The 27,963-nt window shown below is 40.7% G+C and overlaps 1 protein-coding gene across 1 annotated transcript in view; it reads right to left on the bottom strand.

Moving 5' to 3' along the window:
• Positions 1-27,557, bottom strand: part of sema6a (sema domain, transmembrane domain (TM), and cytoplasmic domain, (semaphorin) 6A) — a 109,452-nt gene extending 81,895 nt beyond the window's left edge. Inside the window, exon 1 of the mRNA XM_020593682.1 lies at positions 27,168-27,557. The gene's annotated coding sequence lies outside the window, so the exon portion shown is untranslated. The remainder of the gene's footprint in view (positions 1-27,167) is intronic.
• Between the last annotated feature and the right edge of the window lie 406 nt (positions 27,558-27,963).

The raw sequence follows: 27,963 nt of genomic DNA, 5'->3' as shown, positions 1-27,963 counted from the left end.
ACACTTTGTAATAATTCTTTAGTATATTACTTGTGTAGCGTAGAAGATAATTATCTATGAATGTAATTATGTAGAATGTTAACACTCTGTAATAATTCTGTAGTATATTACTTGTGTGGTGTAGAGGATAATTATTTATGTAGAGATATTGCTTAGGACTTAAAAGTTGTAAGATGATGTCATGGGGTAGGACTAGATAAGTCTAACTTCTTCCTACTCCGTTCAAGCATGTACTAGGTATAAGTAAATTGATATTGGATTATTATTGTTGGATATGTGTGAAATTACATGTGTTGACATATCAACTGTTTTACATGCTTGAATGAATAAATCAAATCAAATCAAAGATCAGTTTAAATGGTATATTTGTAGCTAGAGTTTGTGTTGCAGAGCTGAAGAGATGCAATAACAACACAAGGTAATCCGCAAACTAATGTATCTCAGTGGGGTTTAGCTCATGGGAGGGACTTAGAAGAGAAACAGAGAGAGAGAGGAAAGAGAAAGAGAGAGATGGTGTTCCTTCAGGACCAAATTAGCTATTTTAAAAGCACAGGTGATGTCTATTGTTGGATCACCATGCAGGCCAGCCCGTTCTCTCAGTCTGTGTCAGATGCCATTTCTCTTTATAATTCTTTCCATACAACTTTCTAATGTCTGAGCAAATACAGCTTTTGCTCAGTATCCGTCTTTATCTTTCTCATCATGATGTCTCTCTCATGCACTCATTCTTCCTTTTCTTCTAATCAAGTAGACCAGCATAAGGGTTACACTGAGAGCAGCTCCAGCAACAATCAGAATTGCCTGCATGCGGAGTGGTGCGAAGGCTATAATGAAACACTGGGAGCACAGGGAGGACTGCCGATTAAAAGTTATTATGCTGCTGCGATGGCACCGATGAGTGTATGGGAGACATGGGGCTGCAGGGCTCTCTAAGGGGAGCAGCATAAAGGGGTGATGAGAAAGAGGAGGGTGTACACACTGGATACACAGGAGTGGGGGGGGTGACACTACTTGAGAGAAGAGGGAGAAGAAAGTAGGGCATGAGGGAGCAGAGAGTGGAGTGTTAATATGAGGATTTTTTGAGAATGTGGGGAATGAAGAGGAGTGAAGAGAGGAGGCACCACAAAGAAGTAATGAGCTAAGTGGTAAAATAGAGTAGAAGAAGGAAAGACGGTTGGTGAAGAGTGGGGAAACTCTCATGTTTACTTAAAGGGAAACAAAAACTGGCACAGAAAAGCACGGCACGGGAATGCAAATAAATCCCCCCTGCCACCAAAGTGATTTTATTAAGTTTAAAAAGCAGCATGAAAGAAGAAGGGAGGCAGGGGAGAATTAAGAAAACACCACTCCAATCATAACATTTCTCTTGACTTTTCTTTCTGAATATGTAACAATGTGTAAACAGCACTGTGGCGTGTGTGTGCTAAAATAATTCACTATGGAGTCATACTCTCCTCGCCAAGCTATTCCTCTTGTGTGAGCTGCATAATGCATGAATTCTCTGTATATATTGTCAAGGGAAAATTTGGGCATGGCACTAACAATACAAAGCAACTGAACTTTGTGTATATGTGCATAATATGTAGTCCAAATGAATTATTACATAAGCCCTTCAGTGCTTTCCTAGAAAGAGTAGGAGCCATCTTCCTTCTGCAATATGAAGACATGCTACCTTAAGTATTCACTGAGAAGAAGCATCCAGTTGATATACTCCAGCACATAGAGTAGGAATACCCTAGGAGCATGGCCACACATGTATGTACTGTACACATTCCCCACACATTGAGTGAACATGCTGCACATTTACAGTACAGTAATGTCATTATGGAGTCATACTCTCCTCACCAGTATTTACATTTCCAGTATATTGTGCTGTATATGTCATTCTCTCTCTCTCTCTCAGTTACTGAAAAACACGCACAGGGAGACACACGTCCATACAAACCTCCATACCAATACAGTTCAGCTCAATTATAATGAGGCCATCACAATGAGGACGACACTGAGTTAACAGACAGCCATTCATACCACAGAGCCCTGGAGTCTCCTCAAGTCTTTATCTGGCACTAGCCCCAGTGTAAGTGCATTTATGGGTGTGTGTGTGTTCTTGTACTTGCAACATAGTGAGGACCAAAAAGTATATTTGTTGCTACAGAGTGAGGGCATTTGTGGAAAGTGAGGACATTTGGCCAATCCTCACTTTGTGAAACACCTTTTTTGAGGATTAAGACTTGGTTTTAGGTTAGAATTAGATTTAGGTTAGAGTGAGGGTAAGGGTTATAGTTAGGCATTTTATTCTGATGGTTAAGGTTAAGGTTAGGGGCTAGGAAACGCATTATGTCAGTGGGTGTCCTCACAAAGATAGAAGTAGAAGTGTGTGTGTGAGAGAGATGGTCTTGGCAGGGTGGGCCCCAGTGGAGAGGCCTTTATGGCATGACCTCAGTGAGAGACTTTCTTCCTCCTGACCCTGGCAAACACACACACACACACACACACACACACGCACACACACAGTCTTCCCAGTGTTCCTGGCAGCACCAGTAAAACCAGGCTGATCAGCATCTTTCAGTTACTGTTTCTTCTGAGTTCCTCTACAGTAGGTGTCTTCTCTTTATCACTTCTGTCAAGGAGCCGTGAGAAACAAAAATACAGGACAGTGAACTGCAACTGTTGAAAACATAGCGTTTGACATACTGTGTCACATATCTTGAGATGTCTACTTTTATTCATTGTCCCAGAAAATGTAAAATGATGTAGAAACACAAGTTTTGCCAGTTTTGCTGGGACCTTTAAAGGTGTTAATGCTGGTCAGTTGGCTACACAGTCAGCCAACTGCAAGCAGTTTTCTGCTAAGCATTATCTTTCAGTTATTGTATCTGCTGGTTCCCTCTAGATGCCCCTTCATCTCTTCTGCTGCCATTTCTTGTATGTACTGAATATGTATTCCATAGATAGCCATAAGAAATAAACATAAATACATTATACATGTTTGATGTTTGTTTGCCACCCAGCCATGTCATAAAAATGTGCAATTTTCAATTTAATTCAACAAAAGAAAGCTGTAAATGACTCATCATCAGAAGCAAAAGCTATGCCAGTTTAAAATATTGTTCATGAGGATGCCAGTGTGGGTCACTGAGACAGTCAGCTCAAACCAGTTTTGGTCTGAGAAGGTGCAGTAGTAAGTGTTTTGTTATCCTTTGCCTTCCAGTCAGATTTTTTTCCCACGTCTGCATATCAGTATGTGTACTCTGCAACATCTTCCCTTACATACGGTATTGTAATATGAATCCTGTCCTCTGAGTGTGTGCTAAAGGCACATATTAGCATAACTATGGCAGGAGACATAAAATACGGTTCTGTACAATGGTGCAACATAATCCATCTGCATTATAGGATATCGTCCAAGAAAATTCTATATTAAAACTTAAAAAAACAAATTTACAGTATGTCATGAGGATAGATTAAAGTTCCTCTTCCAAAAAAGACATGTAGGCTACCAGATTTCAAACTTTATGCACAATATCAACTCAAAATTAGACCTGAATCACAGTTGAATGCTCATTCATGCTTCGATATGAAAGCACGCTGCCATGAATATACAACTGAGAGAAGTTTGTGCTCTGACGAGATGTTCATTTGTCATGCTAACAAAGAGAATGAATAATAGAAGGCCTGCATCACCTTGCCCAACCTCTATCTCTTTCTCTTTCACTTTTTGTCTGTCAAAACGTGAGATAAGAAACTCAAGAAGTAGCTTTGGGGTTGAAACTATATCCCTCTCTGGGGGTTTCAGCCATTTTGTTGAATTTGCATCTTAACAACCTTTCTGAGTAATTGAAAAAGTGGTGTCAAAGCCCAGAGTCTTGATCTCTGATATCGTAATTACCTTCCATTTATGCCATAGACTTTGGAGTCCTGAGTTCCAGAGGCAGCAGCTGTCTTGAGGAAAAAGTATAATGACCTGCATATGTCTGCCTGTTTTTGGGAGCTATCAAAATGCATTTGGCTGGCAGTTTTGATCCGTGGTTGACATCTCTGATTATAAGATCCAGTAAGTTGTCTAATCTTCGAACAGCAGTGGAGGGAAGGAGGCAGGGATGTGAAATGGAGGGATGGGGTTATGGAGGAAAGAGTAAGGGCAGACCTTTCATGTGGTTGTATCCCACTCTAAAATAGGTTCCAGAAGCAAGCGTGCTGCATACACACAGTACCTAAGCCTAAGCTTTTGATTATATGCTACTGGTTTAGCATGGCGTGTCTGTGCATGCGCTGGAAGATGCATATGAGGGCTGTTCATCAACGGCAACCCTCACACACCAAAGCCATATAATCCTTTGTTTAAAAACCAGTCAAGATGAGATGTAAGCAGAGTAAAAGTAGGAATGTGAACCAAATATAAAATAAGAACTTTAATTAAAAAAAAACATAATAGTATTTGCCACTGAAGCACACAAAAGCATTAAAATCAGTACTTAGCCATGCACACTTTAATGCTACAAGCAATTAACTGCAGCAAAGCCTCTGCTACTATCAAACATCTAGTCTTTACTGTCCAACATGAACAAATGTTCAGTCTGAGTGATATTTCCAGATGTACCTAAAACATGACAGCTGACATCATAGACCTGTTGGTGAAACCAGGCAGCTTTTATCATTTGCTTCAGCCCAGTTTTTCATCTATATTATCATGTAGCTATAGAATCATGCAGCTCAGATGAACTACCTCAAGAAAGAGAGTCTGACAGATGAATCTGTTTGTCTTGGTTAATCTAAATATCTTAAGATATTCACTAAGTGTGTGTGGATTACGTGTGTCTATATTGGTAAGCATGTATGCGTATGTGCTAGAACTCTTCATATACTATACTATACAATATATATTGTTGAAACTATTCTATTTAATTATTGTTTTTTACACTATGATCACATTGCAGGCCTTAATGCACAATTCTGATCTTTTTCTCACACCATTTTTTTTCTGTCCATACACTGATGATTGTAAGTGACATGTATCCAGCTCTGTTCTGAACACTGCTGCGCTCCTAAACTGCCACACATGCACAGGTTTCACTGAATGTGAGCCGCACGTACACAATAATAACAACAATGATGTAATTTGTGAGACAGTCGAATTGCACAATTTTGTCAAAATCTGTTGAGTTATGATGCTTCTTCCAGTTTGGCTTGATCAGAGGCTTCAACATGTGAAATGTCACTTGACACTGAAAAAAACCCAAAAACACGTATAAATTCCAATCTGACTGTTCTGACAGAGGTAACATGGTCAGAGATCGAATATGAATCAGATCTATGGCCACATATGCAAGTGGCCCAGTTCTGATCTAAAAAAAATCAGATTTGGTTTGTTCATACATCTGTAAAAAGATCAGATTTGAGCATGTAGTCTGAACCTAACATTAGACTCTTTTGCTTGTTTTTACTGTAAAACACTTTGTGTCTGTGCTTTGAAAGGTGTTACTGTATATGGACAAAATTAATAGCGCATACATAGACGAGTCCTGCTTTACTCAATGTGTTGCATGTTTTCACAAAAGGTTCTATCTTAATGGCAAGAGCAACAGTGTAATATCAGGTACGCAGACGTGTGAAAACAACAAGTCCCGCAATATCTGCACCTAAAAATATGAACTTTTTACACTGAATATGAGGCAACACTTTTTCTAGGTCATTATCACCACAAACATTTGATTAGTTAATGTCACTTGTCAATTATACTGCTCTCTTTGAGAGCCAAGCCAGCCACTAATCACAGTCAAATAGAAAGAGGCAAACTGTGGAAGTGAGGGGAGAATAGGAGCGAATTAAATGATCCATGACACCATCGAAGCTCTCGTTCTCTGATTTATCCTTCTTGTGCCTTCAAGATTAAGTATTACTATTAACTTCATCATCTGCTTTTAACTGAATAAAATGCCTCAGTCTAGAATGAATACTAGTGATTGTGAATAGACTAAAAGGCTCATAAAAACTGCAAGCAGAGAAATTAGACATTTAAGTTTTTAACTTTAAAAAACCTGAACATGTTTCTTGTTGCAGCTGAGTTTCCCCCTCTTCCTCCAGCCCTTATGTCCTAGTTAATGGTACTAGCTGCACTATCAGAGCACTGGTGCTAATTACATACAGGACATTATCCCTTCATATACATGTAAGTCTTCCTCTAAGTCCCAATCAATACAGTTTGATAAAGAGCCACTAATGTCCATGGCTCCGTGCTTTGCAGACACTAACGACCTCACTCTGGAACCAGCTATGACAGCTGAAGACACCCAGCACATACTGAAATCAATACTTTCTCATACTGGGCCACTTTTTTGCTTGTTGACTGTCTCACCATCTGTCTTGCTGCCTCAACCTCTCTATCTCTTACTCCTATCTTTAACTCTCTCTTTAACTCTGTCATTTTCTTATCTCTGGCCCACTCTACTACCAAAGATGTTATCTCTTGCCATCTTGTACCCAAAACACTTTCTCTCTCTCTCTCCATCTGAAACCTCTCATCCATTCCTTTCCCCTCTCAATTATCCACTCTGTCCATCTCAATCTGTTTCTCTTTCTCTCTTCTGCCCATCTTTCCCCCCTCCCTCTCTCTCTCGGCCCAGCCAACAGCTTCATTGTCTTTGGGTTCGGGTGAAAAATGTCAGTCCGCATGGGGGCCCAGTGCAGTCCCAGCCGAGAAGGCAGGGAACACCAGAGAACACCCATAACTCAATGTTTCAACTGGAATGTGGGATAAAGGGAAGCCTCACACATGGCTGACTATGTGGGTCAGCCTTGGATCATTTGTAGATGGAGGCCAGGAAAATGGCACCAGAGTCCCCCGCTGAGAGTGTGTATATGTGTTTGTGTGTGAATGCGTGATTGGGTGAGTGAATGAGGGTGTCCTGTCCCCTTGCAACCCAGTGATGAGGCCCCCCTCCAGTTCATTCCAGCCAACTATTCTATGAGAAACCTGCTCTTCTCTCCATCTCCGCTGCTGCTTCCCCTCCACCCCCTTCCTCTACACGACTACACCCTGATGCCTTTGTGAGCACCAGGGACAAAACAGGGGGTTCTTTGGGGCCACCAATTAGTCCTCCCCCATGGGGTGACATGGCCAATAAATAGATGGACCCCCAAACCGTCCACGCATATAATCTCAGCCTTCCCTTTGCAGGAGGCTGCGCTGTCACAGCCACACACATTCAACCTTGTTTTCAGAAAGTGATTTAAAGGCACAGTCCACTAGTTCAAAAAGGCGAGCATCCGGATGCCAGTGAGTCACTTTGCCAGAAGAATAGGATGGAACTTGTTCTTGTCGCTGTGTGTATATCCTCGAGGGCATGCAAGGATGACTTTGGGAGGGAAAGGGGTGGTTACAAGAAGGTGAAATTTTCCCATCCATCACCAAGTGACATAAGCGACAATAGCAACTTGGAATCCATTACCAAAACAAACAAAGACATAGCAGGAGAGTCTGCAGCAGGAACCTCAGAGGCAGAGAGAGACTGTGTAAACTAAAGTGGTGACTGTGTAGGCCCTGGGGGAACCGACGTACATGTCACAGTGATGGGATGTCTCAATCATCATATTATCCTTTTGGCGAGCCCCTCCTCCACTGCATATTATGCTAGATTTGGATTTAAGGGAAAATAAAGGGCTTTTAAAAGGAATCTGATGATATTCCAATCAATACTAGATTTTATATTTTAAAAAATCTACAAATTTCCCTCTCCCTGAAGTTTTTTTAAATGCTTTCATGAAGCAAAATTGTACATAGTCATTACATCACCATTCACACTCCAGAAGATCAACTATTCTAACATTCAAATGTCCCTTAAGTATCTTTGTCTCTTTGAAAAACAGATTCTATTAACCTTTTATATGATACACACACACTTAAACGTGTTGTTTTCTCCTCATGTTTCTTCTAAACTGACCATCAGCACAAAGCTTATAGAGCATTACATGAGAGAGAAACAGGGAACGACTGGGTTCAGACAGAGAAAGAGGAAGATGAATATGGGTTATATGTAGGTGGACATGTGTTTTCTCCAGCAATTGTTTCTCCTGCTGCACACCCACCTGTCCAGAGTCCTGACAAACTGAAGCAGATCAAGTTTGAACAGTGACCTCATACCTAATCAAATAACCATTCAACAATGTAACAGATATCCCACTGTCAGGCATTATTATGACATTTATAAAATTCATGTCATTGTACCAAATCAAAAGCTAAAATCTAAAACATATGAAGTAATTAGTAATTTTGCTGTTTTACAAAGAAGCTGCTTCGAATCCCAAGCAGCATAGAGGTTTATCCAGTACAGAAAATGTGCATAGTCACTCCAGTTAAATGATCCACTCAGAAAAGACATAAAAAAAAAGCACAGGCAAAAGCTCCCATGTGAAGAGCAACAACACTGCAAAACAGAAACCGAAAAATATCTACTCTCAAAGAGAGACATCTTCTCTTTGTTCATCATCGTCAGCGGTAATGCACAGCCTATTTAATGGTTGGCTGGATAGTCAGGCAGCATTTTGTCTTTGCTTTAGTTCATATACCTGAGGAGTACTGTTCTAGTCCCATACACCACATAGGGCAGCAGACTCAAGGTTTGTAATTTATGTACTACAATTCATAGCTTTGTGTTAGAAAAACTAAGTAGAAACTTCTCTTCAGAGGTTCAGGGTTTGGGATGTGAGGCGGATGGTGTCTTTTAAAGCATTTTCACTTGGTGTCTTTCATACTGATACAATATTTGCTTTCTTCACAGTATAGCTGGTATGCCATCTGAAGGTGAAAGCTGCAGGGTAGAAATGCTTTTTTTGGGTTCTCACTGAAAAGACGGGGGTGTAGGAGGGTTTGTAGGCAATAGATCAATGACTCTGTGCTCCCACTGAGAGCTATAGGAAGTACAGGGCAAGCAGCAGCCGTCACCCTAAAATAGCTCTTCTGATTGCAGCTCAGCTTTAACCCAAATAATTGGGAGGTTGACCAAGGTCTGTAGAGGTCTCTATACTTTTGATTAGCTCATGACCTTCAGGTAGAGTGGAGACAAAAGTGAGATTTCACACTGAGGAGATAAAAAAATATATGGGACAGAACTCATCATCTGATTCATTCTGCCTGTGCAGCCTTGCCGGTCTCTTTTCTTTGAGCTGGTGTTTTGGTAAACATTCGAATAAAAGATCAGGGTGTAAGGTGGTGATGGAGCTCACTCATGACAAGTCTGTGTGTGTGTATTATGTGTGCAAATGTCTGAATGCTTATGTTTGTGATGCATTTGTTTCCTCAGCCATCGCATCTGTCAGATTAGACCTACCTGGTAATAACTTGGGGAATGTACAACAGCCAAAAAAAAAGTCTAGATATTTTAAGCCTGATTTAAAAGTCTAACCAGGGATGAGAGCTGCAAATTAGCTTTAACTAGACACCCTATATACTGTACAGTACATTATTTGTTGTACTATGTACCTGTACAAGATAAGTTTAATCAACGCTTCCTCTTCTGAAAGGACTAATTCTGGTGCTGAGCTAGTATACCAGGTTGAATAGTCACTGAAGTAGTTATTTTAAGCTGATACTTGCTTTTACAGTAAGTAAGCATTCAGGTGTACGTCATGGTTACCTCTTGTGCCCTGCATACCTTTAGTGCATTGGTTGTTGACGTCCTGAGAAGTTAAGACTCAGTTTTTCCCTGACCCAGAAAATAAAACATCGGATCAGCATGCCATAAATAGAAACACCATCAATATAACCACAGATAAAACTGAAGTAAATACTTAGAAAGATGAATATTCTGTGCAAGTTGACTCATTAGTAGAAAGGACTTCAGAGGAATCCATCTCATTGTGCGGTGCATTCACCAAAAAGCTTTCCCTTGTTGATTAAACAGATAAACAGATTCCAGCAGAAAGCTGCTTCTGTCCTCATGCTCTTTTCTTTCTTTTCCTCTGTCTCTATCAGTTTCTCCTTTCCATTTTTGTCCCCCCTCCTCCACTGTTTTGTCCATTTCTGCTACCCTTCCTGTTCCCTTCCTTTACTTCTTTCTGCACTAAGCCCTCTCCCACCCTCCTCCTTCCCCTGCCTTTGCTCGCCTTTCTCAGGGTCAATTAAGCTACAGTAACTAAAGTGCAGAGCACCCTCTCACATTCCATCCAGTCCCCCTCAGTGAGTGACTACAAGTTTCACTAAAACAAATGGGCTTTGAAGGAACCCACTCCAGCAGCTATTACCATATGAACAACTAGCTTCCTACCACACAATGAAGTAACCTGACAGACCTTCTCTGGCCTCAGGCTCTCGTTCACGGAGCTGCGTTATTAATGGGATACAGTATAAAGAAGAATCTGTGTGTAGATTGTTTGCACTGTTTCACCTCTGCTGTTCTGCGGCCTGGTCACCCTTGCTCTGCTTTCCTAGCGCTACAATATTTACTTCACAAGGGGCCGACATAGGAGTGAAGATGTTCGCTAGCTCACACCTAAGTACACAAAAGCTCACAGCGGGGCAGGCATTCGCACAGAGACAAAAATACAAGAAAATACATGAAACAAAAGCTTTGATGTACACACATGTTCAAACAAAAACATGCACACACTTTCAACTACAAGAGTACCATACTGTGCACTTCAGAGACCAACCTCCACCAAAGACAGATCTTTCTTCTTTCCTCATCCACCTCCTCCTCTCAGAGACACTCCAGAGCTCACAATACATCAATAGCTGAAATCTTTAAGACAAAGGCGAACAGACAGTTCCTGCTGTTTTTATCCTATTTTTTTAATGTTTCAGACATTTTCATGTAAATAATTGTATGTTTTGCTCCTAATCCTGATCATTACAATACAATTCAGACTCTGCTATCCTCTGTTCCATTTTTTTTTTTTAAAGACCCAGCGGAAGCCAGACCTGTTCTTTGAAACATCCTCTTCTACACATGAACTGATGTGATTCTGACAGTGTCTTTCACTAAAGTTTCCTGTCTTGTCTTACCTTGTTAACGGTGACAAATCTGCAGTTCACACCCTGCAGGTAGGCAGCTTAACTTTTCTTTTCATTTGATACTTTTTCTCAGCATCTCTAAATGAACAGCTTTATTGAGTAAAACAGAGAGGGGAAATCTCATATCATTTGGTCAGGCACCCAACATGAATTTGTCTTATCCCTATATTTGATCTGTTTGGGGGATGACGTTTTGTTGAATGGCTCTTTGTTATCAGCCACTATAGCTCACATTCACGGCCTGCAGGATGGGTGGGCAGAAACACAGTCAGTTAGGTTCGACTGAATACTCACTGACACTCAATGGAATCATGTTCTTCTCTGTTTGAATATGGAAAATCAGTCTATTGTATGTTTCAATACAGGAAACACACAATACACCTGGTGATCAGATCTACCTACACTTACGGTGTAAAGTCTTTTCATCACATCACAAAGAGGGAGATATATCCACCGCACTGCCAAAATCTGAGATAGAGGAAATAGTCATGCTGTTATAAACCATGACTCACTGACTTTAGTTTGATGCTCAAATTCATGAACATATTGTAATTGAAAGAAATCAGAAACAACAGATGGTGTGACAAAGTGTTATATTATGCAGCAATATTGTAACATACCTTGTTTTAGTTCTCCCAGTTGAGTTGTAGGGAGTGATAGTGCCAGCAGCCATCAAGCTAGAGAAATCTACTCTTCGTGTTATGTCTGCACAGTTTACTCTCTCTGTGATTGAGTCATTAGAATGATTAAATTTTAAACACCATCATTGAATTGGGAGGGGGGGTTGTATGTATACAGGGTTCTATTTTGATGAATATAATATGATATATAATGTAAACTAATTCAGTAAATGTGTGGAAAATCTAAGTATTTCATCATTTCATTAATGGAAAAGTCCAGTATTGCCAACACTGGTCACAGTTATTAAAGATATTAATGAGAAAGCTACCTCAGTATAAATAGTATAAATAAATGTCAAGGATCTTACAACATATTTAATATATCTATCACATGTACAGTGCATTAAAGATATTGTGTTCATACTAGGAGTGTAAATAATAATCCTTTCTTTACCAATTAATCTGTGGATTATTTCCTTAATTAATTGATTCATCATTTTATCTTTAAGATGTCAGGCAGAATGCACAGAGCAAATGCCCACTATGATTTCTCAAGGTGATATATAAAGACTGACTTCATCATCACATACAGTATCACATCCTCATAGCTGAGAAGCTGGTACCACCAAATGTGCATTTTGGTTGATTCGTCCATTAGTTTTTCAGTTCTGGCCTAAAGTACATCCTAGGTGACCTCTTTCTCTTCATTTAAGTCTCCAAGAGGCATCTGATGCCAACAAAACAAAGAAACCCTGAGTCAAAGAATCAGGTTTTTCAAGGATCAGATCTTCATCTGACCATGAAGTCACCTGACTCCTAGTATATGACCTACCTACGGACACTCGAAACCCGAGCCAAAACCAGATACCGGAGAGGGATGCATATGTAACATAGCCCATAGCTTGGTCTTCAGCCTGAGACAATGTGTGCCTCCATGTAGCTCTAGATGCATCTGATACATGCACTGAAGTATAACACTGAGATGTTATAAACATTTATATACTGTATGTTTGCCTGTGTGCACTTGCATGGCAGAGTGTCTGTATGCGAGTGTGTCTGCACTGCTGTATGCACATCACCTAGACTTTCAAGCTAACAGTCACAGTGTCAGAAAAGCCCATCTAAAACTTATTTCTCACACATGTTTGTTCATCAAACCTCATCATAAAACCCTTCAAAGGTGGATAAAGTTCCATCATCGACCTGGTAATAAAATACCCTATTTGTCCTTTCACACAAATGGCTGCAATACAGGTGCAATCCTCCCTCTGTCCATTTGAGAGATAGCTATCAGTTAAAAGGGTAACCAAACCTTCTCACTTGTCACGCCCCCTGCCCCTCCCCCTTTTTTCTGCATTCAGGTCCTCATTATATCTCACTGTGAATAATATCTCCTTTTACCTCTGTTTACTTGTAGCATATGGCAGACCTACTGTAGTCAGCAAGCTGTTCCTATGACTAACCTTCCCACTCTGGTTTTACTTCTGCACTCATATGACCAGATCATGACCCAGTAGCTGAACTCATGATAGGAGCAGTTTACTCTAAAAGAGGAAGGCAGTGGCCATTTGTGACAAAAGGAAGGACACACTTGGCAAAAACATTATTAATCCTTTTACTGAGCTCATCATTTGTCCTAGATGAAACACAATGCATCCTGGAGAATGATAACCATTGCTAATGATTATAAAAAGCTCCTGAAAATCAGCGGATGTTCTAGCCACAAAAATCAATATCTCCTCCAGCCACAATCTTTATTTAATCTTAATATAGTGGCACAATGAATTAAGGAGGAAACATGGATAAAAAATTCCTTTGTCAAAACAGGACAACAGGGAGAACATGGCACTCACAGAGGCAGATGTGTTTGCGCGTTCTACTCTCGAATTCCGGCTTTTTCTTCATTTTCTTCTTTTTTGTGTGTTTTTTACTTTTTTTGCAGTGCACAAATGTCATGCACTGCTAACATGCAACACACAGGCATTGCTGGATATCGCCAACTCACACAGCCACTGGGAATTTACTGGTTTCATACCGCTGGAGCTACAACTCATTATCCGCTCCCGCAACAACAACAACAACAACAACAACAACGACTACCACCATCACCCTCAGGGAGCCCCCGGAGCACCAGGCACAAGCGAGCAGGCTGAAATCAGGAGAGTGACCTGGAGATCCAAGGGAGGCAAGCAACGGGGCAAGAGAGGAGGGCTTCATGCTAGACTAAAAGCTTGCACTGCCCGACTGCCACTACCCAGCCTCTTCCTAGCTAACGTACAGTCTCTGGAAAACAAATTGGATGAGCTAAAGGCTAGGATTACAACACAACGGGAAATAAGAAAATGATGTGTTCTAATTCTCACCGAAACTTGGCTTTGTGACAAAGTCCTAGATTCCGTGATTCAGCTACAGACCCAATCTGTACATCTGCGTCGGGGAAGGTAAAAGGAGGCGGTGTGTGTGTTTATCAATAACTCGTGGTGTGGAGATGTACGGACTGTTTATAATCACTGTTCCTCAGGCATCTGACATAAAGCAAAAAACATGATGTGTAGCTGTGATAAAACTGCATGTAATGATACTGTACACTACCTCAATTACAACTGTACTACTTTTCACATCTTTTACCTGGATGTAGAAATGCTTTCAGGTCAGAAAGGAGGTCTGAGGAAACTGTGGTTCCTCTAATAAAGTTAAATGATTTTAATAATGCATGGTGCACTGCTCGTTAACGTTTTACAGTAGCCATTTTTCTCTAGGTGGTGACTGTATAAGATGTGCCTGTTGTGGTAAGACATACACCTCTCTGAACTAACAGCCACATTAAACGGCTCATATATTCTAGTTAAACCTGCTGGGAAGTCTGAGGCCGTGGTGGGTGGGCCGGCCCTACTTCCTCTTAGATATCAACCACAAAACAGGCTCCATAAAGCATAAGAGCTGCATCCTGGAACTGAAGGGCTAAGTCAGCACGAGTCTGCCCAGATGATATCTTCTTAGTATCACTCACAGGTGTGACTTGGTTATTAAACACGTCACGCAAGTTTCATGCAGCGGCTCATTAAATCCTTTTGACGACAACAAACGCTCCACAAACGTTACACCTTGGGCTGGCTAAGAAGAGACAATACTGAGTGTAAAATGACACGACAGGAGTATTTTGAGCTGCCTCTTACCAGAGGTAGCTCCCAGAGTAGGCCACAATATTGTGGTGCATGCATTCCTTCACCATGAAGATTTCCTGCTGTATGATGGAAAAGTCATCCCCTGGAAACAGAGGGGGGAAAAAAATCACAAACACAAGGACAAAATACTTTCATTTTCAAGGAATTGTTTCCCTTTAAAATAAGGTATCTTTCCACTTGAGCATAAATTCCTCTTAAAATGATCAAAGCCATAAAACCGAAGCATTTTGGGTTATGACTCATCTACAAAACCTACATTATAAAACTTGTTTTTGGTGCTAGAGATGACCTTGAATGTTGACAACAACAAGCTCAAAGCATTTTAGATTACAGAAAAGTTGTGTACGCCTTAAAATTGAGTCTTTAGGAAACACTTTCCCTTTGATTTGACAAGTCAAAAAAACAACAACAAACAAACAAACAAACAAAAAAACACATACTCACAATATCTCTGTGTAAACACAACAGATCATATGCCAGTGAATAACAACAGAAGGATCACCTTGTACTTTTAAAATTTATGTGGTATAGGCCAATAACCAGGTGACTTTCCAGAGCAGAAAAGCACACGAACACATCCGACCAGTGGGAGGTAAGAAAACAAAGATATATAAGCCCAGCTGTTCCCAGTAGTGCAGAGCCATGGCCCTGGAATCCATTAACAGGATGTTAAGATCTAACAGACTGCGTCAGCTTCAGCGCTCTATCAACAGACTGTCAGCACATGAAATGGTCCACATTAAGGCGCCTTTTAATAGAACCAATCTCTGCCATAAACATTAAAATCAAAACAACAGGCTGCACATTACTGGTGGTGGAAATTACAGTCAAGACACCAATTTTTCTGCATATGGTCAAGGGTGTCAGTTCTGCTCACCAATATGACAGTTTATTATATTGCTGCATCTGTTGCTGCTTAAAGTGCCTTAGATTTTGTGTTACTTATTTATCTACTTTATATTTCATTTGTATTTTGTGGCATTCATGTGGACGGCAAAGTAAGAATTTCATTGTACAGGGAAACACGTTTCCTAACTGTGCATATGACAAATAAACACTTTGACTTGACTTGAAGAAATTCCTTTGTCAAAACAGGACAGGAGACTTTCCTTCTTTTGCATTATCCTAAATTGACTGAAGCACTGCCACTATACCCCAGTAGCTATTCAGATTGCACACTACAACACTGTACACACTGATTCATCCATGCTAAAAATCCACCCTGTTACCATTCAGTAAGGTGCTCAGGATAAAAATAGTGCCACTCTTCCTTTGTTATGTCAGACTGACTCCAGTCATTCGCAGAGGATTCCAAATAACAATCGATTAATTAAATGCATCTCCCCTGTGCTCACTTTTTCCATTCAGTTGATGCTGTAGTCACAGCCTAGACAGTATTTACTATACTAATTAGGCCAGTGTTACAAGCATGGAAATCACCGTGATGAAGGAATAACTATCTGACTGCCTCCAGGGTGGGACAGGCAATGAGAGTGCTCAAATAGAAAGTCACGCCTTATTATGCAAGTGGTGGAGGTAAGAAATACAGCCTCCCCAGGTAATTGGGGCCATGCAGGCTGTTTCTTACACACGATCATCCTGAACAAGACTGAGGTGCTAGTGTAAAGTGGAACTGAAAATAGCTGGAAATCCTCAAAGGTCTGCTCTCCATAATCAGCGTATCTCACAGTCCAGACTAAAATATAAACCAATCAAATATTTAAAAGCAGGGAATTATGAGTGGGTTGCAATATAGGTAAGTGAGTTGCTTTCTGTGAAATTTAAAAACTATATTTGTACGTGGTGCTAAAACAGCTTACTTACAAGTAGCAAACAAGCTTTTCTTATCTTTTCTTGAGCCTACAAGCAGAACTGCAACTGCATCATATACAATACTGTATGTTGTACAAAGTTATGGTCAATATATGCTACCAGAAGGGTGATAGAAACAAGAAGTAGAATCACTGATTCACACATTCTCCACTAAATTATACTGCAGGATATAATTCAAACCTGTCACTTAGTTGCTCAGTTGTCACAGGTTTATTGGCTTTCAGTCTTGCTTTATTGAATTCAAGTGCACGTTTGTTTGAGCTTGCTTGTGTGCGTGTGAGGGCATGCGGGCATGTGTAAGAAGTGCATAGACCTGTGTGTACAGTATGTGAGTACACTTGTACGCACACAATCCAATTATTGGTAACCACGTCCTCATTCTTTACAGTGTTGTAATGACATCAAATGTCTTAGTTCAAGTAGTCTGGGCTATCTCTGACTGTTCATTTACCAAAGCCTGAAAGCCTGGGTCAGCCCCAGTTAAAGAGCTTAACTAACACAAGTGTGTATACACACACACACACACACACACACACACAGTCACACACACACCAGATCCTTCACCTGTTAATGTGTGAAACAAATGGCTGCTGCAGAGGCGCCAGTATGAACACAGCACCATGTCTCATCTTATCGACTGGCTGCATGAAAGTCTGTTTGTTCTAGATAAAGTCTGCAACAATTAACCAGTCTGCAATTCACCTGGCCCTAGACGGCTCTACCTCACATGACCGAACAAACACGCAAATCCACCACAGCACACTGGGAAGATGAAGATCAATGTTAGGGACTGACTGAACAACAACAGTATGCCTACACCGCTGAACACTGCAAATACTTAACCTTATGTAGGCCAGAGCTGCACCTCCGAAGACTCATCTCACCTCCTTTCCTTGCTGTCCGATTACTTTGTTGTCATGTGTGGTGATGTAACATACTGTAACTTTGCAGTGTAAACACAAGATGGATACAGGGTAGTGGAGCCATGTGGTGAAAACACTCAGAGACAGTAGCAACACTACTCTTTCTAATAATCATGTCATGGAAGAGATCATGGTCGTCTAATTCCCAGTGAAATTAACCCTTAAATACAATGTTAAAAACAACTGAAAACATTTTTTTAAATCACTAAATAGGAAAAGTTGAAAAGGATCATTGTATGTTATTAATTAAGCTCCAGCTATGCTGTGTAAATGAATAACAGAGAGTGGGTCTAGATAGCTTCACCTGCCATACTGTGTTTCTACCTATCCTATCTGGTTACCAGGCTAGCATTACTACACTAGCAAGCATTACTAGATCTCATGTACTCGGTGTTGGCTCCTATGTACTGTGACATAAACACATAGAACAAGAAAGAAAGATAGGGTGAAAGGGAGAAACTCAAGATGGGGTGACTAATGAATTGGCCGTCTTCCGTTTTTCCCACCTGTCAGACAGCTGCGAGCATCAGCTTAAAGCCTTAAGCAAACAGAAAACACATCTCTTCCAATTCTCTGATGACGTCTGACTATTTTTGACTCATCAAACTCTATTCAGTGAAGCTGGGCAGATAGCCATGCCTCCTCACTCAGACTCCAAACCCAATTAAATAATCAAGACTTCAATTACTGTATAATACCACAATCAATAAACAGGAGATTTGTTGGTGTTTTGGATAAAATTAAACAGATCCCATAAGAAACAACTACAGAGAACTTATCAGTGAAACAGATGAGACGGTCCCAGATTAGTCGAGGGTGGGAGCAGATCAAAAGACACGGCATTTCAGTATGCAACTGCCGCACAGCCAAATCAAAACCAAACTGCTCAGAGACCAAAGCAGGCCTCATTGCAGAATTCTCAGTCTCTACACACACTAATTTTTTGCAAGAGTACATACATACAAAAATAGGACACTAACTCAAATACATGTACATAGTCTCACACACCTGCACAAACCCCAAAACAATCACTTCCAGAATAATCCCGCCAGCACATCAAAACCTATCTTTAGAAGAACGAGGAAGGTTCTTGGAGAATAACGTAAAGAGGCCCTATTATAGTAGACTGATGAATGAATCAAGCCACGCATGCTGTGAATATTATCAAAATAGGGGATGAATGAATACATTATCATGCAAAGGCACAACTTCTCTTTTCCTGCCTCACAGCTTGTCTGTCTTCCTGTCCAATAAGTTGCCTCATTACCTGCTCATATACAGAGCACCTTTTGTCCAGATAAAAGTGGGTTGGATAGGGCAAGGTGAAATATTATTTCTTTTCACAAGAATTCATTTTTAAATAGAGATGGTTTGAGTGTTTTTTTTTTTACTCTGTGTGCCTCCAAACCTAACTCCCTGCCAACTGTAACTGTCCAGTCTCTCTCTATTACTTTCTCTGATGAGCTGTCTTCCTCTCTACCTGTCTACTTAAATGTCCCAGTTACCTTTGTGAGTCTGTGCATTCCTCTATTTCCCTGCTGGAGCTCTCAATCACTGTCTGTCTGGTAGCAATTTGTCTTGGCAGCCTGCCTTTTTCTCAAAATGTTGTTTCCTGTCACCAAAAATTATATTTTATACAACTCACTTGTATTTTGTCAGAAGCATACTGATACTGGGAGATGTTTAAAATGTTTAAATGTATATGCAAACTAGTTATTGTCAGTACAAAATACATACAGTATTTTGGCATCTGAAGTCCGATTGTTTGACATTTTTGGAAATGCTCTTTTTCATTTTCTTCCCCAGAGGTAGAGGTACCGTGATAACACTTTCTGTCTATAGGGTATGGAAACTACAGCTGGCAGCTAGTTTGCATAGCACAAAGACTGGAAACATGAAAAACAGATAATCTGGCTGGCTAATTAACACATTAAATTGTTTTGTTTAACTTGCACAAACTGAAGTGTAAAAATGACACCGTGGTTTTACAGGGTGTTATGTAGTTACTTCCTGTAGTCTCTGCTCTAAAAGTTCCTCCTCCCAGCCAAAAAGCTGTCTGGCACATAACCTCCATAAAACCACACGATCTCATTTTAATGTTTCAATTTTTGTACCAATTAAACAAATTTTGTTATCTTTGGACAGAGCCAGGCTAGTGGTTTTCAGCTATTTCTAGTCTCTGTGCGAAGCTAAGCTGACTACAGCTGCTGGCTATAAGTTTGTATTTACCATGCAGATAGACCATAAGCATATTTCCCAAAATACTGAAGTATTTCTTTAACATTTTATAACAACAAATGAAGTACAGAACAACATCCTTCAGCTTGATGTCCTGGGATTTGTAACTCTACCTAGTTACCTTGGCATCCTTTCAGATGCAGATATTATATTTCCTGGGTTGTAGCAACACTGTCATTAAATATGATTCAGGAAACAACTGAATTTCTTGCATATTTGACAAAGCATATTAAATGTATTTACATGTATTTTATTGGAGATAGGTTTGCCTTCCTTCCTTCCTGTCTACCTAGCTGCTGGTCTTCATTTGCCTATCAGGCTTTCTTCCTCATAGTGTCAGCTCAGGCTGCTGTCACACCATACATTTAATCAGTCCAGTAGCTTTGTCTATACTGAGCAACCTCCCTGTGTCGACCTGTGTTCTGTGTGTGTGTGTGAATCGAGTGAGTGGGCCTTTGTGAGGCTCCCACTCAGCCAAGTGATGATAAGTACTCCCAGCCCAGCTCTGATGGACAGACAGGCCAAGAACACTGGGAGCCTTGTGGTTGGGCGTATGTGTGTGTGCATGTCCGCATGTTGTGGCGAAAAAGGGGGAAGATGGTGACTGGGGACTGGAGCATGTGCACAGTGTGTGTTTCTTTTTTCACCAGTCACACCATCAGGCCATGCCACATGGCTGCAATTTGTTCATTAGCTATGTAATAAATGTACACACACACACAGAGGTAATATTGTTCTAAGTTGTGCCTGATTGGATTCTGAAATAGAGGTTGCTCAGGGGAATTACTTGTAGTCTACCAGCAACTGTGACCAGGAGAAGACTGCCTGAAACCTTGTTAAGAACTCAAACTCTAAAGACCGCTGTCTGTATTTTTATATTTGCCGTAAGGAATACTGTGAATATAAACCAAAATAAAGCTGTTTGTTTAAGGTTTCAAATATTAGCAAGTAATTACTGCAACTTGAATGTTTCCTAATTGTTTTGATTGTTTTCATATAGCCAAATGTTTCTTTATTAGGTTTCATGTTTATGTGTCAGAATAACTATGGGTCATTATAAAGATTTACTAGTCACCTGGAAATAATTAATATTCACCCAGGGTCAATTACAAGCCATCTGTCATCATAATCAGTGTGTCAGATGACCTATCAATGGTTGTTATGATGTCAGTTGATGCTTGTCCTGCCAGATTTAGGTCCAGCTATTAAATGTTTGATTTACAAAATTGAAAGCACAAAACTACATCCCAGCTGACAGATAATTGGAACAGAAATGCTGCAGTGGAGGAAATCCAGAAACATGGATAATAAACCAAATCTGTCCAGCTTTGTTTTGTCCACACGTGGAAACCAGCAGTGGGGTTTTGCAAGAAGAACTTGCTTGTTCCACATTCAGCGAAGCTTATACCCTCTGGGAGAGTATGACTGCTGCGCTGCCATGAGCATACAGATCACCTTACACACTGGCTTTCCTCTACTTTGATGACTGATGCACACACACACACACACACACACACACACACAGACACACACACACACACAGGGTCATGCATGCCTGCTTCCACGGATACTCAAGAGCATTAAAACACCGGATTTGCACACACAGAAGCACACACCTTCACTCCATCCCCCACTTGGATTAATTCACCTGCTGCACCTGAGAATGTGACCGCTATGATGTCACCTGCAATCCCATCACTTCAAAGACACAAAAGCACCCTAGTGCTATCAACAGAAAGAGCAAATGCACTATCTCACTTCCTCCTTTGTCCCTCTGTTCCCTAATGGTAATTCTCCTGCAGAAATTCCATACATGGTGATGGGAGAATTACACAGTGTACTCTACAATCAGGTAATCTTGAGTCCCATTGGCACTCACTCTGTGCACCACTGTAACAATGACAAGCTTTCGTTATTCCTCTTCACTCTTACTGACATGAAAGAAACTGCCCTAGTGTGAGAATTTGTGTGCGTTTGTGTGTCTTTGTATGGGTATGAGTGGGTTTATGTATAATTGTGTAGTCATATTTGAGTGAAAGGTGGTGGTGTGTGCTGAGAATCCCATGATTACAGTGCTGCCAGTCGCCTGCTCTCCAAAAGCTCCCGTTGGAAACACTCAAAAGCAAGGTATGATGTGATGAGACAAGGGAATAATACAACCACCACATTAGTGCATGGTTAGCCATTAAAAGACCCAAATGAGATTATGAGGTCATATGGGAGGTACAAAGCCTTCAGCCAAAACAAGAACTGTTTCTCTGTATGGAACAGTGCATGTTCAGTATTCCTTCTGCACAGAGGGGAGAAAATCTAAACGTGGAGGAAGATAGAGAGAAAGAAAACAGGATGGAAAAAGGAAGAGAAAGACAAGCAGACAGATACAAAGAGACAGAGAGACATGGCTTGATAGCAAGAGGTATTCCCTGGAAATTTCCATATACAATCCATCACTGAATAACATGAAATCAGCACAGTTTATCATCGAAACATTCGACTGAACATAAAACTGGAGGTCCTAGCCCATTTTTCACTCCAGCTCACTAGAAGGATTTCCATTGTAAAGCAAGCAGAAATAACATCTGTTCAATGTACTGTAACACACTGGAGATGCACCAGCCACATGAGTGTGCTATTCACAAGATGATGCCTACTGTGAAAATATTCTTCTGCTCTCTTTAGGAAGGAGAGAGCAGAGAGGGTTTATATGTGTTTGTGAGAGAAACTGAAAAGATGCACGCACTGAAGGAGATGGAGGGTTTACTGCTGAGATAAAAATGGAATCCATTTTGGTTCTTGAAGCATAATCATCCACAGTATGAGGGCCCGCTTGGTGTGTTAGCCTGCCACTGCTCTTTCAATCGTTTCCCCTCTTTCCTCCTCTACTCTGTTTCAATTGTTCTGCCTTTCCCTTGTTACACTGTTTATATCATTTCCTCCACAGTCACACCTCTTTCCTTTCCTTTCTTCCTCTCTCCTCTTCCTCTCACTTCTGGTCTCTCTAGGCAGCCAAGCACCCCAACACTGTCTGAGGTCCTGAAACTATGGCAACGGAATAAGAGAGCAAGCGCTCTCTATGATTAATAGATGAGAGATGCAGTGCCAATCGCTGGGGCCTGGAGAGGAGGGACAGATGCACTCAAACAACACCACGCAAACACGCACGCAGAGTCACAGAAAGTACACACACTGAGTACACACACTCAAATCCCCCATCACACACACACACACACAGACACATACATCCCACCCTCCCTTCCACCTCCAACCAACAGATACACACACACACACACACACACACACACACACCATTAGCCACCCTCAGTGCTTTGTACATACAGAAGGTGGGAAAGGGTCTGACTTACACATCTCAGAGAGACACACTGACACAGTGTGTTATAGGCAGAGTTGGAGCTAAAGGAGCAGATGAAGTGGTGGCAGGGATTTTCTGATAGTTAACATCCACATGACACACACCTCTTTATTGACTCCCAGCAAGCAAACTAACCACAGAAATAACCACGGCCACAGCAGCGGATGAGGCCTTAATGAGTGCTACCAGACTGTGGCTGTCTCCGTGACTCACAGCCGACTGCTCTCACCTGTAAAAGCACAACAGCAGGACGGAAACTGGGACAACATATTTTTACTCGGTGTATTATGATTTACATCATCTGATCTTTTCAAGGCCAGTCATTCACTCGGCAATCACACAAAGCTTTTGGATTATCTATGCAAATGCATTTCCTTTCCCATTTCATTTGAGTAATGACTGATGACCAAACTCAGCTGTGACAAAGGCATTACGGCATATTAATGCTGCATGTACTATGTATGTAATATTCTAAATTTCTATGAAGAAAACTCTGATAACATATTTTTAAAGAATCCATGAATGTGTTTTCATTTGGTATGCATGCAGCAAAGTTTAGATTCTCAACAATCTTCTTACTTTTTTAGATGGGCAGGCTACCACTTTCTAATTCACTAAATTTCTAACAACAAGGCTTTGCCAAGAACCAACAGCCTAAACACCAGCAGACACTGAGCCAATTCTGCTGCTGACTTGCAAGGCCCGGCCCAAAATAAGCCTTTTCCGTGGTCCTTCATTGCCTCTGGGTTTTTTGGCACGAATAACACGCTCAGTCAGTTGCGCTAATGTAACGAGTATGAGTGTTTAACACATGGACAGTTAATTCTAAACTGTAGAGTCATTTATAGAGAGCCGAGAGGGTTAAGGTTAAGTGGGAAAAACCAGCCAGTTAGAACTACACAATGAAATGTGCAAAGTGGATCACCATACATCTGTGCATAGTGTGTTTGTGAAAGAGAAAGAGCATTAAACACCAAACAAAAGCAAGTTATTAGTAAGTGATTACATATCCAATGAGCCATGCTGTGAATAGAGTACAACGGACAATACTGCACAGTGAGATATATTAGGTCCTTGTAGTACAGTGAATATCATTTATCTTCTGTTTTAAACAATGGGCAATATGTTCCAACTTAATTTGAAAAGATGGGGGTAGTGAACAAATAAACTATTGGCCCTTTTGGAAATCAAGTATATAAACAAAACATGCAAATTAGACACAGGTCTGATGCTATCTCTTCTCATTCAGTATAACATTATTCAGTACTTTTCTTGGATAAAATGAAAGGCATTTATCAAATAATGAGTTCAAACTCAGATGGTCAAGGATATCAAGCAAATGAGAGAGAGGTGCTGGGTGCAGCAGAAGGTTAAGTAGAACAATGTTTATGCAGAGATGGAGTTGTGTAATTTGCTAAAGCAGGTCAGAATATCTGCTTCATTTTTTACCTTCTAAATCACAGTAGACTCACACCGAATCTGTGACCATAGCTAAAATGAGTAAATGTGCCATGTAACATCAGTGATTGACAGTTCCATTAAAATCTTTGATAATGCTGATGCTGTATTTCTAAAATCAAATGTACTAAAACACATACACAAGCTCATGATCACCCTTTTTTAATGTTCCACTACTAGAGCAGGTTTAGCACAAAGGCAGTGTAATTGAAGCAGCAGCAATTTAGAAAGATGTGGAATCTGGAAAATGGGTTAAGCAGCAATAAATCACATCCAGATGAGTGAGCAAGGTTTCACGCTTTCGTGCGCTCTAATTGTTAAAAAAAAAAGGAAACACCAGCCCACACACCAAGGACATGCATCAATAAAAGACGGCTTTTATAAAATATGCATAAATACACACTTTTGAGTGCAGGGTATTGACACTGACTGGTCTTGTTATTTATAATAGAAGGCCAATTCATTTGAACAGGAGCAAAGCCATTTATCAATTATTCAAAGCTACTGTATTCAGGCTGCATCTGCAGGAGAGGACTTGTTGATCTGCATCTGTCCTTATGTGGCAAAGGTAAAATACTATCTCTCTCTCTCGCTCTTCCTCTTTCTTACACACACACAGACACACACACAGTGTAACAAATTCACATCAGTCACACACAATGCCATTCCCATTGCTATTGTTGGGGGATCTGCGGATCAAATGCTCCATGGAGCATTGCTCCAAATGCATGCAACAACTCTGGTCTCCTCTCTATTCTCTCTCCAGGAAGACAACAGGCAGGCTGCTGTCACAGAAGTAATCATGATGTAATTCATCTATGAGCACTGCAACATGTCAATGTATAAAGTGTTAATGGCAGGATTAGCACTCTGGTTTGTGGTGTTATAGCCTTTATGAAAAACTGTGGTGGGATTTACAGCCCATGCAACATTTCAAAAAATGCCTCCAGGACATTTGAACACCTTGAGGCTAATATTAAGAAACATTGGTAAAATGTTAAAACATTCTGCTATTTCACATTCAGGGTCTATGTATAATCCTCAGCAGAGTATGTATACTGACTGCAAAAAGCATAAGGTCTAAAAATAAGAAAAACAAGAGTACCAAATATTTCCATTGATTTCAGGAAAACCTATAATACAACACCCTTTCCTCTCAGGGCTGGCATGCAATCTTTTTTAAAGTCTGATACTAGAATAATGTTTCCAAAACACCATGTGCTGCTGCTGAAAATCAGCTGACAACAGGAACATTTTGCATGTGAGCATTCACTATTTCTTAAATTCACCCATTTCTATCACACTTCCTAATCTATAACCCATACATTTGAAGTTGCTGGATCCTTTTTTTCCAGCCTTTCCCCAGTGCCTCTGGGGGGAGCCTTCATACTGAAAGAGGAGAGGGAACCCACTGGGAGTGACTGGGTGTTGGCAGTCAGGCTGCCGGATGTGGTTTGTGAGGCCTCTGTCTCCTCTTGCAGCTTGATAATGAAATAATGTGAAGCAGCACTTCATTTAATGGCAAATCCACTTCTGAGACAGGTGCAATTTTGTCTCCAGGTCACAATTACAAACATTTGATTGATCTTTTGGAGCAAAGAAATCGTGACCACTCCACCTCCATAGCAGCTTAAAGTCCCTGAAAGCACCCTAGCCAGTGTGTGTGATATGTGTGTGTGTGGTTGAGAGAGAGAGAGCGAGAGAGGTCACAAAGTAATTAACTTAAGACCAATAAAAGTCTACATGTACAATAACTCAAAATTCACATTACTGTAAATATCTCAGATTGAGATTAGCATTTATAGAAAAAATTAAAGATATATAGTAAGAATAAAGATACACTGGAAAACATGTAAACACTGACTACATCATTTCTCTAAATTACTGCTCTAATTCTAGATTTTGAATCATGTGAAAATAAATGGCACATAAAATCTCACCATATACTGTAATAATGGAGCGAGCCTTTCAGAACAAATTACACAGATATGTTATTAGGCTCATATAATTACTGCAGTTTTAATTTTTATTTTAAATCTACAGCTGGTGGGTCTGTAGTTACAGTCTTAACACCTTCAGAGTCGATGAGGTACCGTTAGAGAGAGGACCAAAAGAACAGTCGGACCGAGTCTAGCAACTTCCCGTATATATGCCAGCTACCCGAGATGTTACCGACAGTGTTTGGCTTGTGTTTATGCTCTATGTAGTTTGTCCTATATTCTATATGGGTAAACAGCGTAAGAGGGTTTACGCACGAAATTGATGTCTGTTTTTGTTAACAGAAAGTATTTTTGTAAGAAAGCATCACAGATCTCAATTGAATTGATAAATAGACACGTTCTGTTATTTAAATAACTTTCACAATGTTCTATAAATACGAGAAATAACTCTAAGTTGATAAAGTGACCATTGGAAGCTTGTGCACTTGTCGCCCGGCAGCCTGGTTGTACTGAAAACAAGCCTTCGGGGCTGTTAAAGACTGGTACAGGCTATAAGTGCACGTAAAGTTTGTAATAAACAGACAAATCTTACCTTCAGCTCATGAATGAATATGCCCCGGAGTAATTATTCAGCTCTGTGTCTTAGTAATCCATGAGATATTGTTCTCCAACCAGTTCATACGGTGCTCGTTTCAGAATAACAATACGAGCGCTACTTTTCTCTTGCGCTTCTTTTTGTTACATGCCGCGCTCAAATCACACCTCTTCAAAATGGAATATCCATCGGAAATCCACACTAGAGAAAGAACAATCGACGTTTTGGTTCCTAGAGTCCCCTCAAGTGAACTGAACGGACGGAACCAACCGGGTGTCCCAGAACTAGCTACGGAGCTGAACGCAGTCCCTTCCACAAAAGCCGAGAGTCATCCTATTTGGAGATGAAGCTTCTTACCAGACTGGAGCTGAGCGCAGCGAGCCCAGCTGTCACCCACCCGCTACACACACGCTCTCTCTCACACATGCATAGGGAGGAGCTATGTCTCTGGAACGGGAGCTATTGTGTCAATGGGTGCCAGTTATGGACAACTGCATTTCTATTTTTACGCAGCGGCATTTCATAAGAATGCGCAGTGGAGAAGGAGACAGCCTGAGCGCTATTAATAGTTATGGCACAGAAAAAGGTAAAACGTGCAAAGGTCAGCTGGAAATTCAGATACTGTAAGACTGAGTAGAATTTTGTGGCCATGCAGGCTGCTCTGTTGGTTGTGTCATACAAACTGCCATCGGTAAAACTGAAGACACAGTAAAAATGCAGGTCTTCCCTCATCCATCCCGTATTAACCCACTTTATTTTTCGCACGTCCGATTCGAAGCTAATGTCATCAGGT

This window comes from Monopterus albus, unplaced genomic scaffold (assembly GCF_001952655.1).
Source record: "Monopterus albus unplaced genomic scaffold, M_albus_1.0 scaffold20.1, whole genome shotgun sequence".
NCBI classification, from domain to species: Eukaryota; Metazoa; Chordata; class Actinopteri; order Synbranchiformes; family Synbranchidae; genus Monopterus; species Monopterus albus.
Note: the sequence above shows the minus strand (reverse complement) of the source record. Positions and strands in the feature narration are given on the sequence as shown.